The sequence below is a fragment of the Notamacropus eugenii genome, chromosome 2, assembly GCF_028372415.1.
Source record: "Notamacropus eugenii isolate mMacEug1 chromosome 2, mMacEug1.pri_v2, whole genome shotgun sequence".
Classification (NCBI taxonomy): domain Eukaryota; kingdom Metazoa; phylum Chordata; class Mammalia; order Diprotodontia; family Macropodidae; genus Notamacropus; species Notamacropus eugenii.
The window spans coordinates 360983908-360997917 of NC_092873.1; positions in this window are offsets into that span (position 1 = coordinate 360983908).

Here is a 14010-nt window from a genome sequence, read left to right on the forward strand (position 1 = left end):
CCCTCTCCGCCCCTCCTCTCCCTCCGTCCAGGGGAGGGCGCGCGCCCGCGCCCGCCCGGCGAGCGTCACTCCGCTCCAGACTTCGTAGCCATTCCCCGCCCCGAAACCTCACAACCCCTAGGGCTAGCGCTCCTCACTCCACCCCTGCCCTGCCTCCTCCAGCCATTGGTCAGGTCCCACCTGCCAATCGGACTCCGTAAGAGGAGCCCGGAGGAGTTGGGGAGGGTGGGGTTTGGAGGGGGTGAGGAAGGGAGGAGGCTAGGGCACACCCCGTGGTGCTCGAGATGTAGCCAATGAGCCGGCGTTCTGGAATGAACGTGGGCGAGGCGAGGAGGGATTTTGAAGCGAGATTGGACAGAAAGAGTGCCACTAAGACTGAGAAGTTGGGGGGCGGGGTGGGACCAGACCAGCTGAGTTGAGGGTGGAAGCGAACTGCGATGGGGATGGGGGGGTGGGGGTGGGGGTGTAGAAGGGGGTGTGTGCGAAGGTGGGGATGGGGGAGGGGAACTGAGAAGTAGTTGGAGAAGCCCGGGGAAGTAAAAGGGTCTGCAGAGAGCAGAGGCAGGGAAGCTTTGGAAAATACCCAACCCCTGGTGGACTGGATCTTGCTTAGGAAAATCCCACCTTTAGAGGAACTGTGTGTCCTCAGCAAACGTTAAGAAAAGCCAGAGGGAAGGCTGTGGGACCCATGTGCCAGAGACCCTTGCACGCAAAGATATTAATGATTAATCCCCCCGCCCCCCCTCCCGCCACCCCCAGCCGAAACAACTGCCACCGGGAGGGAAGGGAGCAACTGCAGAATCCAAACCTGCTGTGGTGGGGGTGGGGAAGAGGGGCCACCCAACTGACCCCACCTCCCACACCTCGTGGCAGTTAAACTGCCTCCTGCTTTCCACCTCCAGCAGCCAGTCCTTCCTGGCAACCTCAGGAGCAAAAGCATTGGCTTGGGGTGACTTTGGCCTTGGAGATGAGCGGAGGAGGACATTTCTTTTTCAAATATGTCAAACCCAGCCCCCTGCGCTCAAGAAATGGGGACGCCGAGTGCTGTGCCGCTGGATGGGCTGTCTCGAGTATTTTTATACAAGCACCAGTCTTGGAAAATGTCTTTTTACCTCTGTGCACATAATAAACATATGGTATCGCCCTGTCATGCCCTGTATCGTGTTACCAGCCTGCTCCTTTAAGACCTTTTTCAGTTGAAGTGTGTAAGGGAAAAAAAAATTGGGGAGGGGAAAAGGACTGATTGGAGGGGGTGAGGGTAAACAGGGAGGTGGGCCTTCTTCACAACCTGCAGCAGAGAAATGTATGAAGTTACAGAAGGAGTGGAACTGCCCCCCCCTCCCCGGCTAAAAATATTACTCACAGGTAGCAACGATGTCTGATTGGCCACACTTTCCTCTTAGCAACCAGGCAATTGGTTGTTTGGTATCTGGGAGGAATACGTCAAACTCCAATTTGGAAAAGGGGAGAGAAGAAATGGGAGGGAGCAAGGGTGGGGGGAGACACAAGGAAGGAGTAGGGAGAGAGAGGGGAGGAGGAGAAGGAGAGAAAAGGGAGGGGGACACAAGGAAGGAGAGAGGCGGAGGAGAAGGGAGGGGGAGGAGGAGAGAGGGAGAGAAAGAAGAGGAAGAATAAGACGGGAGGGAGGAGGAAAAGGAGAACGAGAGCTAGGAGGGAGTGAAGCCTTGAATGAGAACGCCCATGTTTCTAAACTCTTCTCCAGATCCCTCTCCAAAGCGCTTAAGGGGCCACGAGTGGGGGAAAAAAAGTCATGGGGCCACCTTCCCCCAGAAACTTCAGGAGCCCCGCACCCACTTTGTTTCAAGGAAGTTCAGACAAGCAACTAACCTACAAGTTGTATATCATGAGATGGGGCATGACCACAGCTGCTGGAGCTCCAAGGCAACACCTCTCTTAACGAATCGAGCCCAGAGGCTTTTAATGTTCACGGACATCAAGTCTGAACCGAGTATTCTCCCCCTCCCTTGTTCCTTCTCCCCTATTCGTTATTATTCATATTATTATTATTTTAGAAGGTGTATTGCCGGGAGAGCTGGGAGAATATTTTCTTCTAAAGCTGAGTGTGTGTGGGTGTGGGGAAAGGGTGTGTGTGGAATGGGGGTGGTGGTCAGATGACTGGTTTCATGATCAGCGCTGAGATTCCTAAAAAGACAGGCTCCTATATGCACACACATCTGTTTTCTGTCCGGACCTGTGATTTCATTGGCGTAGGCAGCAGCTCCCAGTTCTGCAGCTTAAGCGTCTTGGAGTTGCCTGGAGCGCTGAGTTAGGCGACTTGTCCAGGGTCTCATAACCCACAGGTGTCAGAGCTCCATTCACACACCGAAGTGCTCTTCCTTATATATTTAACATATTGATATAGAGTTAGGAACCGGACCTGTTTTCTCATTAGTATAGAGGTAGTTCTAGGTGAGGAAATTCCCTCTACCAAAGCATGTTGGCAGCTTCTCAGAAATGTAGTCTTAGGGAGTTGCCTAGGACACTGAAAGGTGAAGTCACTTGCCTAGGATCTCACAGCCAGTATAACGTCTGAGACGGACCTGAACCCCGCTCTTCCTGGTTCTTCCTAGTGAACGTAGCTTTTCCACACAGGGAGTTCCCTATATTGATGAAATAAACAAATGGAAAAGCATTTATTAAGCACCTACTCTGTGCCCGGAGCTAAGCTCTAGAAGTTTAAACACCCAGCAAGTGAAACAGTCCTTGCCCTTACATTCCAGTAGGGGAAGACATCGTTTAGCTCTCTGTCCACTACATCTGGTTTTCTTCTAGGTGTCCTCCCTATTGGCGTCCTGAAAGGTCCTGATTCTCAGTTTCTAGGTTTCACAACTTAACTCAGATTGTCCAGTGTAAAGTTATAAGCTGTAAAGAAATATCATGTTTCCGCTGTCAAACTGAGTCTTCTCAGTATTTCACATTTTTATAAGGGAAATTATATGTGCATAAAGGGGAGGGAAAGGGAATAGGTGTTTATTAACCTATGTGCTAAGCTCTTTACAAATACTATTTCTTGAAATAACCCTGAAAGAGAGGTACTAATGTTATCCTACATTTTACAGTTAACTGAGGCAAACAGGTTAAATCACTTTGCTGTCTGAGGCTGGATTGGCCCTCCAGTCTTCCTGATTTCCTTCCATTAGGCTACCTAACTGCCTCTAATCCTGTAAGACTGAAAGATTTTTGGAATTTCCGATTGAATTCTTCCTAAGGATACTGCTCTATGGGAAAGAGGGAGTGTGGCCCCATGTAGAAAGTACTGGCTCTAGAATTGAGACCCTTTGTTCAAATCCTGCCCCTGTCACTTCCTACTTGTATGACCTTAGGTGAATCATTTCCCTTCTCTGGGCCCCAATTTCCTCATCTATGAAGCAAAAGAGTAAACTAGATGGCTTCTAAGATCTCTACCGCTCTATAGCTATGATCCTGTTCATGTTCCAGAAACATTCATTCTACTTATCATTTGGCAAATATGGATTGTATGTATTTTGACTGAGATTAGAAATTCAACCCTAAAGATATCAGAGTACTGAGTAATCCTTTGAAGTCCTTAGCAAGAAAGGTTGCATGTCGTGATTGATTGAGGGGCTAACTTTGGGAGTTTGCTTCAAGTCCTGCCTATGAGCTGTGGGCGAGTCACTGAAATTCTCAGTGGCCGAGACAACTCTTTGCATTGGTGAAGGCAGCTTCCACACAGGGAGTTCCCTGTACTGATCAAACAAACGAATGAAAAAGCACTTATTCATCACCTACTAGATGCCAGGCAACCAGCTCAGCTCTAGGGGTATAGGTACCAGCAAGTAAGACAGTTCCCGTTCTGAAGGAGCTTAGGTTGCAGAAGACCAGATTTAAAGGGCAGCCAGAACTGGAAAGGCAGGAGGCTGGTATTCAGGCAACAGCAAGGTTTGGGAATGGCTGGATGTGGCATGGCGGCCTGATTCCAGACAAGATAAGCTGAGAGCTCATTTATTAGAGCTCAGGGTTCCAGGGGCAGAATCCAAATTCCAATAAGAGGAATAGGGTCAGAATGCAGGCAGCATGGTTTGGAAATTACTAGAAATCACATATCTGCCCCCATTAAAAAAAAATCAAGGTTATCAAGTTTTTAAAGCCAAAATTATTTTCTCCCACCCCTCTGGTCTGTAATGTCTTTACACCACTCAACTCGTAGGTACTAGTTAAGAGTCAGTTGAATCATAGTATTATAGTCAGCCAACAAGCATTTATTAGGTGCTTAGCTATGGACCAGGTAAGTTGGATGGGTCATCTAGGCCAGCCCTTTCATTTTACAGGTGAAGAAACTGAGACCCAGAGGAGATGGGTGACTCCTCAAGGTCACACAGGTAGTAAGTGCCAGAGTCACAATTTGAACTTAGGTCAGTCAGTTGATAAACATTCATTAAGCTCCTATTATGTGCCAGGCAACATGCTAAGCATTAAGTCCAAAAAACTTTCCTGTACACAATACTGTAAGCGGGTAGGTAGCATAGTGAATAGGGTACTGGTCTTAGAATCAGGAAGACATCTTTCAGAGTTCAAATCTGGCCTCAGACACTTACTAGTTATGGGACCTTGGGCAAGTCACTTAACCCTGTTTGCCTCAGTTTCTTCATCTGTAAAATGAGCTAGAGATGGACATGATAAACCATTCCAGTATCTCTCAAGAAGAGTTTGACATAACTGAAAGAACAAGACCATGCTGTGAATGGCACAATGTTTTTTCTTTTCAAAGATGGTTTTATAACCATTTTGTTATAAAACTTTTAAAATGCCATCCCCTCCCCATGCTACTCCCACTGCCCAATTCAATGTACTATCAGTAAAGCTGCTGTGGATTGCTCCAACAAGTCTGGTAAACAATATTGGAATCAAGATAAGTCACTAAACTGTTCATACCCTTTGAGCATATTTTCCAAGGAGGTCAAAGACAAAAAGGTCTCATATATACTTGAAAAGTCATAGCAAAACTTTAAAAATATTTTTACTGATTCTTTTTATTTTGGCATCATATTCATAAGGTTCAAATCATCCCTCCCCTTCTGCTGCTCATGGAGCCATTCCTTGTAACAAAGGTTAAAAAGAGAGAGAAAAAAGGAAATTCAGGATAATCAACTAAAACGTAAATCAACCAGTTGTGACATTGCATGCAATATTCTACCTCCATAGTTATGCACATCTGTTAAGAGGAGATGGAAATGCATTTTCTCACCTCTTCTCTGGGTGGGGCTGAGTTTGACCATTATAATTATAGAGTATATAGGGGGTTTGGGTTGTTTACGTTGCTGTAGTCATTATACATGGTATATATGTATTTCAGGTTCTGCTTAACTCATTTTTTAGCTCTTCATACATGTCTGAGTTCTTCATAGTTATTGTTTTACATGGTTCAAATACTACTCTATTATATTCATATACCATAATTTGTTCAACCGTTTCCCCAGTCAATGAACAACCAACATTGTTTGTAGTTCTTTGCCCTCACAAGAAGTGCTGCTGTGGATATTTTGGTGTATATTTATTTTTCTTTCTGTGTTTGACATTTTGGGGGTATATGACAAGCCATGGGATCTCTGGGTCAAAGGTATAGAAATCACAGTCACTTTTTAACCTAATTACAAATTGATTTCTAAAATGGTTGGATTCATCCGTACTTCTTTCAACTGTGTATCAGTGTGCCTGTCTTCTCACAGACTTTCCAACATTGACTATTTCTATCTTTTCTCATCTTTGCCAATTTGATGGGTATGAGGTGCTGTCTTATAGTTACAAAGCAGTTCTCTCTGCTTTGTAACAAAAAAGGTGGAAACAGAGGAAATGTCTGTCAATTGGAGAATAGTCAAACAAATCATCTTGTTCTAAGTACCAGAAGAAACAATAAATATAAGGAATTCAAAAAAATATGAGAAGACTTTATGAACTAATACAGCATTAAGTGAGCAGAATCAGGAGAATGACACAGTAGACTTCAATAGTGTAGTGTTCAGGCTCCAATTAATTGTAATGACCAATCTTAGCCCTGGAGAAAAGATGATGAAACAAACCTCCTTTCTCACCGTAAAATGTCACTTATGCTATCAGATATGTTTGCTTTGTTGTTCAATTGTGCTTAACTTTTTCCCTTGTACAAGAGAGAGTTCAGTGGGGTTGAGGAAGTGAGGAGAGTTTTATACTGGGAAGTGACTCTAGTGTAAAACCTAAACAAATCCTCAGTCATATGCTCAAGTACATCTGTTATCTTACTGGTTAAGGAGTTCCTTCCTATGATACTGACTGCAATTCATCTATGTCTGCCTGTTCCGTATAACTCTTGTCCATGTCCTTCCATATAAGTTCACCATAACAAGCTTACCCAATGTGCTGGAGATCTTCCTTTGTCTTGGCAACTCAAGGATACTATTGGCTAACTTTCCACCCATCATCCCTTTCCCTCTCCATGTCCCTAGACCATCTTCTCTTTCAAGCATACAATTTTTTGATGTCTTTCATTCCTGTCTTTCCTTGGCTTCTCTTTGATTATATGTTACAGCCTGCTCACAACTCCTGGGCATATTCCTGTTGCCATCTGTGTGATAATGTTCATTTTTAATTCTTTAGAGAAGATTTTAAAAGTACACCATATCTCAGTTTCATAGAGCAACAGATAGGATATTAGTATTAGAAAGATGGATCTTTGCTTTCATGGAAAACTTGGTAAAGGTGTTTTTAATTTCCTGAAGGAAATTCAATCCAACATCCTCCTCTTTTTCAACCCTGGGCCCAAATCATCCATCTATATTGTCTGCCTCAGATATACGTACCTATGGACAAATTTAGAAGAGGTCCATCTTCAATTTGCTTTCTGGTGCATCTGGACAGGTTTCATTTATGATTTCTTAAAATTAGTGTCCAGAGTTTTGTTTCTAATTCTGATTTCCAAGGAGCTCAGTAATTCTTAAATTATCTCTTCTTGATCTGTTTTCTAGGTCATTATCAGCTTACATTTTCTTCTGTTTGGGGGGGCTTTAGATTTCGTTCTAATGTCTCACTGTCTCAACTAATCATTGGCTTGTTTTGTCCATTCTAATTTTCAAGGAGTCTATTTCTTGGGTAAAGTTTACCCCTTTCTCTTCTAAGTTATTTATTTTCCTAATTTTATTCATCATAGCTTTTATTTCATTTTTAAAAAATCTCTTGATTTATTTCTTCTAGTTGTTCATATAGTCTTTGTGGACAATGCATTTTTTTTCCTTCAGGTCTCTGCTTCTAGTTGTTATTTGTAGGAACTGCCTTACTTTTCCATTTGCATCCTCAGTACGTAGCACAGCATTTTGCATGTGGTGTTTCAAAAGCCATCCATTATTTTTGAAAACCTCTAAGATATTATACTGGTTGGTGTTTTTTTGATTTACTCTCTTTCACTCTAGTTCCTGAGTTGGGCCTTTCTGCCTGGGATAGGCCCTATCCCCTCCCCTATGTTTTTGGGTGGTTTGACTGGTCCTGCCTGGGTTTACCGTGGGTCACCTGGTTTCCTGAATTGTCTTTACTAGGATTAGGCCTCCCTGGGTCTTTGAGTTCCAGATGCCTGTATCTTTAGGGTCTTCTCTGGCATCTAAAGACAGAATGTTAGGGACCTCAGAATTCATTGGTGTGGGGGGATATCCTGGTCTGAGCTCTGTGACACTTGTCATTCACTGGTTTTTCAAGGTCACCGCTGTAGATCTTTCTGATATTCCTAGGGCTGTCTCAAGGGAGACTTTGACTCTTACTGTCTTTAGATATAGAACTTTGTAGACTATATGTGTCCCTGGTCATCTCTATTTGCACTGAAGGGCCTTTGGCAGACATTAGCTCTGATAATTCCTGCCTTTCCTACTGCCCTTGGGCTTCTGCCTGACTTGGTGAAATCTGAGGAAGAATAAGTCACTTACTGCAGTATCTAACTCATTGGATTTCTTGAACATTATTCAGTCTGGTAGGAACTCAAGAGTTTTGCTAGAGTAAATATGTGTGGAAGTTGAGTGGTCTGTCTCCTGGTTAGGCAGCCATCATAGAGGGACATTTTGGGGCCCCAAAGATCTTAAGATCTCTAAAATGTTTCTGTACTGGAAATTTGCATGTTCCCTTTTTGCACAATTAGATCACCTAAAATGGAGACAGTCATGTTATATAGACTGGGAACCTGCTTCTGGCAAAAGACATTCTACATTTCCCTCTCATGTGGGTGAGAACAACCTTTTTTCACTGTCTATGAAGCTAGAACAGGCTTCATCTTTAAAACTACCAGACTGGGACAGTTTGCGACTCTGAGCTCAGGAGATGAAGGTCCTATTCCATCACAATGCAAGCATAATAAATTAAACTAAGCAAGAGGAAGGGCAGTCCCCACCCTCTTTTGGCCTTATGACTCTGAATAGCAAACTTGGGGTTTTAGTCTGTTTTGACTGTTCTTTTCAGTTAATAGTCCATAGGCCATGGACTTGATCCATGGATCTTGATCCATTTCAGGAGTTTGATACGTGGTGACCTTGGAGACGGGATTCCAGGCTGACCTACTCAACAAGGAAGCCCTAGTAAGCTGGGGTGCTAGCTTGAATCAAGTGGGGAGACTTTGGACTTGGAACTTGGTGGGACTATTACAGAGCTAAACTGTGAACCTAATCCCTTTCCCCTCCTCTGAGAGTGAGTTAGTGCGTGTGTGTAATTACGTACCTCTGTATTAGAGTGGTTTGTATATTTTTCTCGTTATACCTTTGAATTACAGTTCCTTTGTAAAAGTTAATCTGATTGTACATAGTTAAATGAAACTAGAGTATAGGTTCCCTAGAATTGGAGGGACACAACCCCTAGGGGATTGAGCCAATGGCAGAATCTGGACACCCTTAAGCCCTTTAAGTGTACTGGAACCCTTGAAAAAGGGTGGAATATGACACACTTCCTGGCTTTCAGGGGATCAGGACAGTCACTGTTACATTTCTAATATTAAATGTCTACCCAAAACTAAATATGGGTCCATTTTAAATATGCAATACAAGTACTAAGGAAGGTCAATTCCTTTGAGTTTTGTCAGCTACAAAGTTGTAACTTTTTCTTTGAACAGACTCTGGACTTTAATGGACATCTCATATAGTTTATTATTATTATTAAGCATTTATCTTCGTATCATACAACCAAATGGGCTTGTGAAATGCTGATCTATGGTGCAACAAGGACAAATCAGACATTATGTAACACTTAATAAATGCCCACAATGCCAGAGACTATGCCACTAATCTAGTCATGTTGACCTTAGGCAAGTCACATAACCTCTGCAGATCTCATTTTCCTCATCTGTCAAAAGGAAAGGATTGAATCAAATGAGCTCTCTTTTTTCAGTTCTAAATCCTGAGATTCTAAGTTCAATTCATTGGAAGTCCCACACCCAGTTTAAAAAAATCATCTGTACTTGTGTAGGATGGTAACAATAGTTCATGTAAAAAAGACCTGTGAGTTTTAGTGACTGCTAGTTCTTTCTGGAGTCAGAATGATGTATCTCTGTGAATCCAAATCTGACTTCAGACATTTCTTATCTGTGTGACCCTGGGCAAGTCACTTAGCCCTGTTTGCCTCAGTTTCCTCATTTGTAAAATGAGCTGGAGGAGGAAATGGCAAGCCATTCCAGTATCCTTGCCAAGAAAACCCCAAATGGGGTAACTAAGACGAGTGAACAAGTTCATTCTGAGGCCACAATGTGACTTGATATCCAAAAGAGCTAAGGAGGTGTGATGCTGCATGTACAGAAACCTGGGACACAGGGAGGGTAGGGGCAAAACCTGCCATTTCGCAAGTCCCTCTAACGGCGCAGGTTAGCGCTTCTCTGAAGTCTGTTCTCTCGGAGAATGTCTTCAACAGAGAGAGGTGCTATCCACTGTATCCATCAGGGGGGCCCTGAACCCCGCTCTTCCCAGTTTTGGGGTCACCTCACTAGCTACAATGCCAGGAGGCTCTTTTCTGTCCTGTGCGCATCCTATCCAGATGGAGCATCGACTTTGTTGTCTGGGCTAGGAAGCAGATTCATCATTGCCTTGGAATGGATTCAAAGAAAAGTTCTGGAGAGGCTGAGGGGTCCTGGAAGCCAAGACACCTGAGCGTGGGTGACACTAGCCGAGTAGGGCGACGCCTCCTCCCGATGAGAGGCTGCTGCACCCCTGGGACCTCTCCCTAGGAAAGCTGTGTCTCTTTGTATCCCCTCCTGGCACCCTTTATACTGTCCTCATCTCTTGCATTGATAAGCAATTTTTAATGTCTCTCATCCAAATAACCTTAAAGCTCAAAAGGCAGAGACTACACACACCACGTTTAAAGACGCTTTGTAATCTCTATCTTGGCTAGCACAGAGCTATTAGGATAGTAGCCATCAATAAAGTTTAGTGGGTTGAAACGAAAATAATCAAGGGAGGCAGAAATAAATAGTACTGTCTTAAAAAAAAGTTTTATTGATGTGCTTTCTTTTTACATGTCTCTTATAACAAAGGAAAATAACTAAGCAAAATTAGCAATATGGTGATTTCATCTAAAGTGCATGCAACATTCCACACCTGTGTGTAGTATCCTCATTCCCTGTATTTTAAAATTTACTTTTAATTAACATATCTGTTTTCTCTCTTCCCCCACCCCCTTCATCCATTGAAAGGGAAAAGAAAAACAAATTTCTTGTGACAAATTAGTATAGTCAATTAAAACAAATTCCTTCATTGACTGTATTCAAATATATGTGTATACATGTATATATGTATATATATATATGTGTGTGTGTGTATATGTATATATATGTATATGTCTGTCTACGTACATATATATCTGAACCCTAAATCTGTCACCTCTCTATCAGGAGGTGGAAAGCTTACTCTAGAATCATGGATGGTCAAAGTCCTTACAGTTCTCAAAGTTGTCTTTGCAATGTGGTGTTTGTGTAAACTGGTTCTATGCATTTCATTCTTCATCACTTTATAGAAGTCTTCAAATTTGTTTTTATACTATTGATATCACAGTATAAATTGTCCTGGCTCTGCTCACTTCACTCTGCATCAGTTCATATGTTTCCATATCTCTTTGAAATCATCTGCTTCCTCATTTCTTGTTGCACGGTAGTACTCTATTGCATTCATATATACAACTTATCCTGCCATTCATCAAATGATGAGCACCACCTTAGATTATAATTTCTTGCCACCACAAAAAGGCTGCTATAAATATTTTTGTACAAGTAGGACATTTTTCTATTTCTTTGGTCACTTTTGGCTATAGGCCTAGCTATGGCATAGCTGTATTAAAGGATATAAACTCTTTAGTAACTTTTGGTATCTAATTCCAAACTACTTTCTGCAACGTTTATACCTATTCACAGGTCCAACAACAGTGCATCAATGTATATGTTTCCCCAAATCTCCTCCAACGTTTATCATTTCCGTTTTTGATCACTGCTGTTCTGATGGCTATGAGGTAGAACCTCAGAATTCTTTAATTTACATTTCTTTAGTTAGTAATGATTTGGAGCAATTTTTCAAATAACTATAGATTATCTACATTTCTTCCCTTGAGAACTGTCTGTTCATATCCTTAGACAACTTATCAGTTGAGAAAGCTCTTTTTCTTGTAAATTTGAACCAGCTGCTTATATATTTTAGAAAAGAAACCTTTATCAGAGAAACTTGTTACAAAGATGTTTTCTCAGTTTGTTACTTTTAATCTTATTTTTGTCTATGTTTGTGAAAAAACTTTATAGCTTTATGTAATAAAAATTATTTGTTATTCTTTGTGATCCTCTCTATCGCTTGTTTGGTCATGAACTTTTCTCCTATTTATAGATCTGATAGTATTTGTATGTTTCTCTTATTTGTTTATGATGTGAACTTTGAGATCTAGTTCATATATTGATTTGGAGCTTATCTTGCTATAAGGTTATGAGGCTGGACTAAATTTAATTTCTTCCATATCACTCTAATTTTCCCAACAGATTTTGTCAAATAGTGAGTCCTTATCTCGGTAGCCAGATTCTTTGTGTTTATTGGCTACTAAGGTACTAGATATATTTGCTTCTTTTTCTTGTGCAGCTAATCTGTTCCACTGATCAATTTATTTTTTAACCAGCACTAAATTACTTTGAGAACCACAACTTTGTAATGTAGTTAGTGATCTGGGACTACTAGGCCCTCTTGAGTCCCACTTCTTTTCATTATGTCCCTTGAGACTCTTGATCTTTTTTTTTTTGCCTTCATATAAGTTTTATTATTATTTTTTTCTAATTCTATAAAGCAATCCTTTAGTTGTCTTTGGTATGGTATCAAATAAATTAATTTAGGTAAAGTTGTAGGTTTTTGGTTATATTGATGGATTCTACCCATGAGCAGTTAATATTTTTTCAATTATATATCTGTCTTTATTTCCATTAAATAGGGGTTTGAAATTGTATTTATATAGTTTTTGTGTGTATCTTGGTCAGTAGACTTCCAAGTATCTTATACGTTCTATAGATGTTTTAAACATAATTCCTCTTTTGATCTTTTTCCCTTGAATTTTATTAGTATTGTACAGAAATGCTAATTACTTGTGAGGATTTGTTTTATATCTTTTATTTGCTGGAGTTAATTTTTAGTTGACTCTTTGAGGTTCTCTGTATGTCATATCATCTATAAAAAGTGATAATTTTGCTTCTTCTTACTCATACTTATTCCCTCAGTTAGTTTTTCTTGTTTTAATACTATAGCCAGCATTTCAAGTAATATGTTAAATAGAAATGGCGACCAATGGAAACCCTTGTTTCATCTCTTATTTTATCAGAAAGGATTCTAGTTTATCTCTATTACATATAATAATAACTCTTGGTTTTAAATATGTATTATTTATCATTTTAAGGAAAGGTCCATTTATTCTTATGTTTTCTGGTGTATGTGTATTTTTAACAGAAATAAGGATAATATTTTGTCAAAACTTTTTATGCATCTATTGGTATGATTTTGAAAATTTTGTTATTAATATGGTTAATTCAGTTTATAGCCTTTCTAATAATCAAATTCAAACTTGTTGTAGTATAAAATATTTGTTTTACATTGTTTTAGCGTCTTTGATAATATTTTAAAAATTTTTGCATCAATGTTCATTAGAGATAGTGATCTATAGTTTTCTTTTTCTGCTTTGACTCTTCCTGGTTTATATACATGTATGGAGAGAGAGAGAGAGAGAGAGAGAGAGAGAGAGAGACTATCTGTATCATGAAGGAATTTGGTAGAATCACTTCTTTTGCTACTTTTATGAAAAGTTTATGTAGCATTGGAATTAATTATTCTTTGAATATTTGGTAGAATTTATTTGTGAATCCATCTGGTCCTAGATTTTTTTTTCCTTTGGAAGTTAATTTATGGTTTATTCAATTTCTTCCTCTGAAATTAAGTAATTTAAATTCTCTATTTCTTGTTTTCTTAGTATAGTTTATATTGTTGTAAATAATATTTTATTTCATCTGAGTTGTTGGTTTTATTGTATTAAAGTTGGGTAAAATAATTTCTAATAATATCCTTTATTTCTTTTTTCATTTGTCGCAAATTCTCTTTTTTCTTTTTGATGCTACTAATTTGATTTCCCTCTTCTTTTTAATCAAATTACCTAATTTTATTGATTTAAAAAACAGATTCTAGCTTTATTCACTATTCCAATATGTATTTTTTATTTCTAATGTTAATCTCTTTAATTTTTAGGATTTCTATTTTGTTGTTTAATCAGAGTTGAAAATTTTATTGGTTTTCTAGTATTTTAGTTGCATTCCCAATTAGCTGATCTGTTATTTCTCTTTTTTGTTAATAAAAGTGTTTAGAGATAGAAATGTTCATCTAAGTACTGCTTTGGGTGCATCTCTAAAATTTTGGCATATTGTCTCATTATAGTTAATGAAATTGTCTATCATTCCTATGATTTGTTCTTTGACCCACCAATTCTTCAGAATTAAGTTAGCATTCTTTAGTTGGTTTTTGATACCTTTTT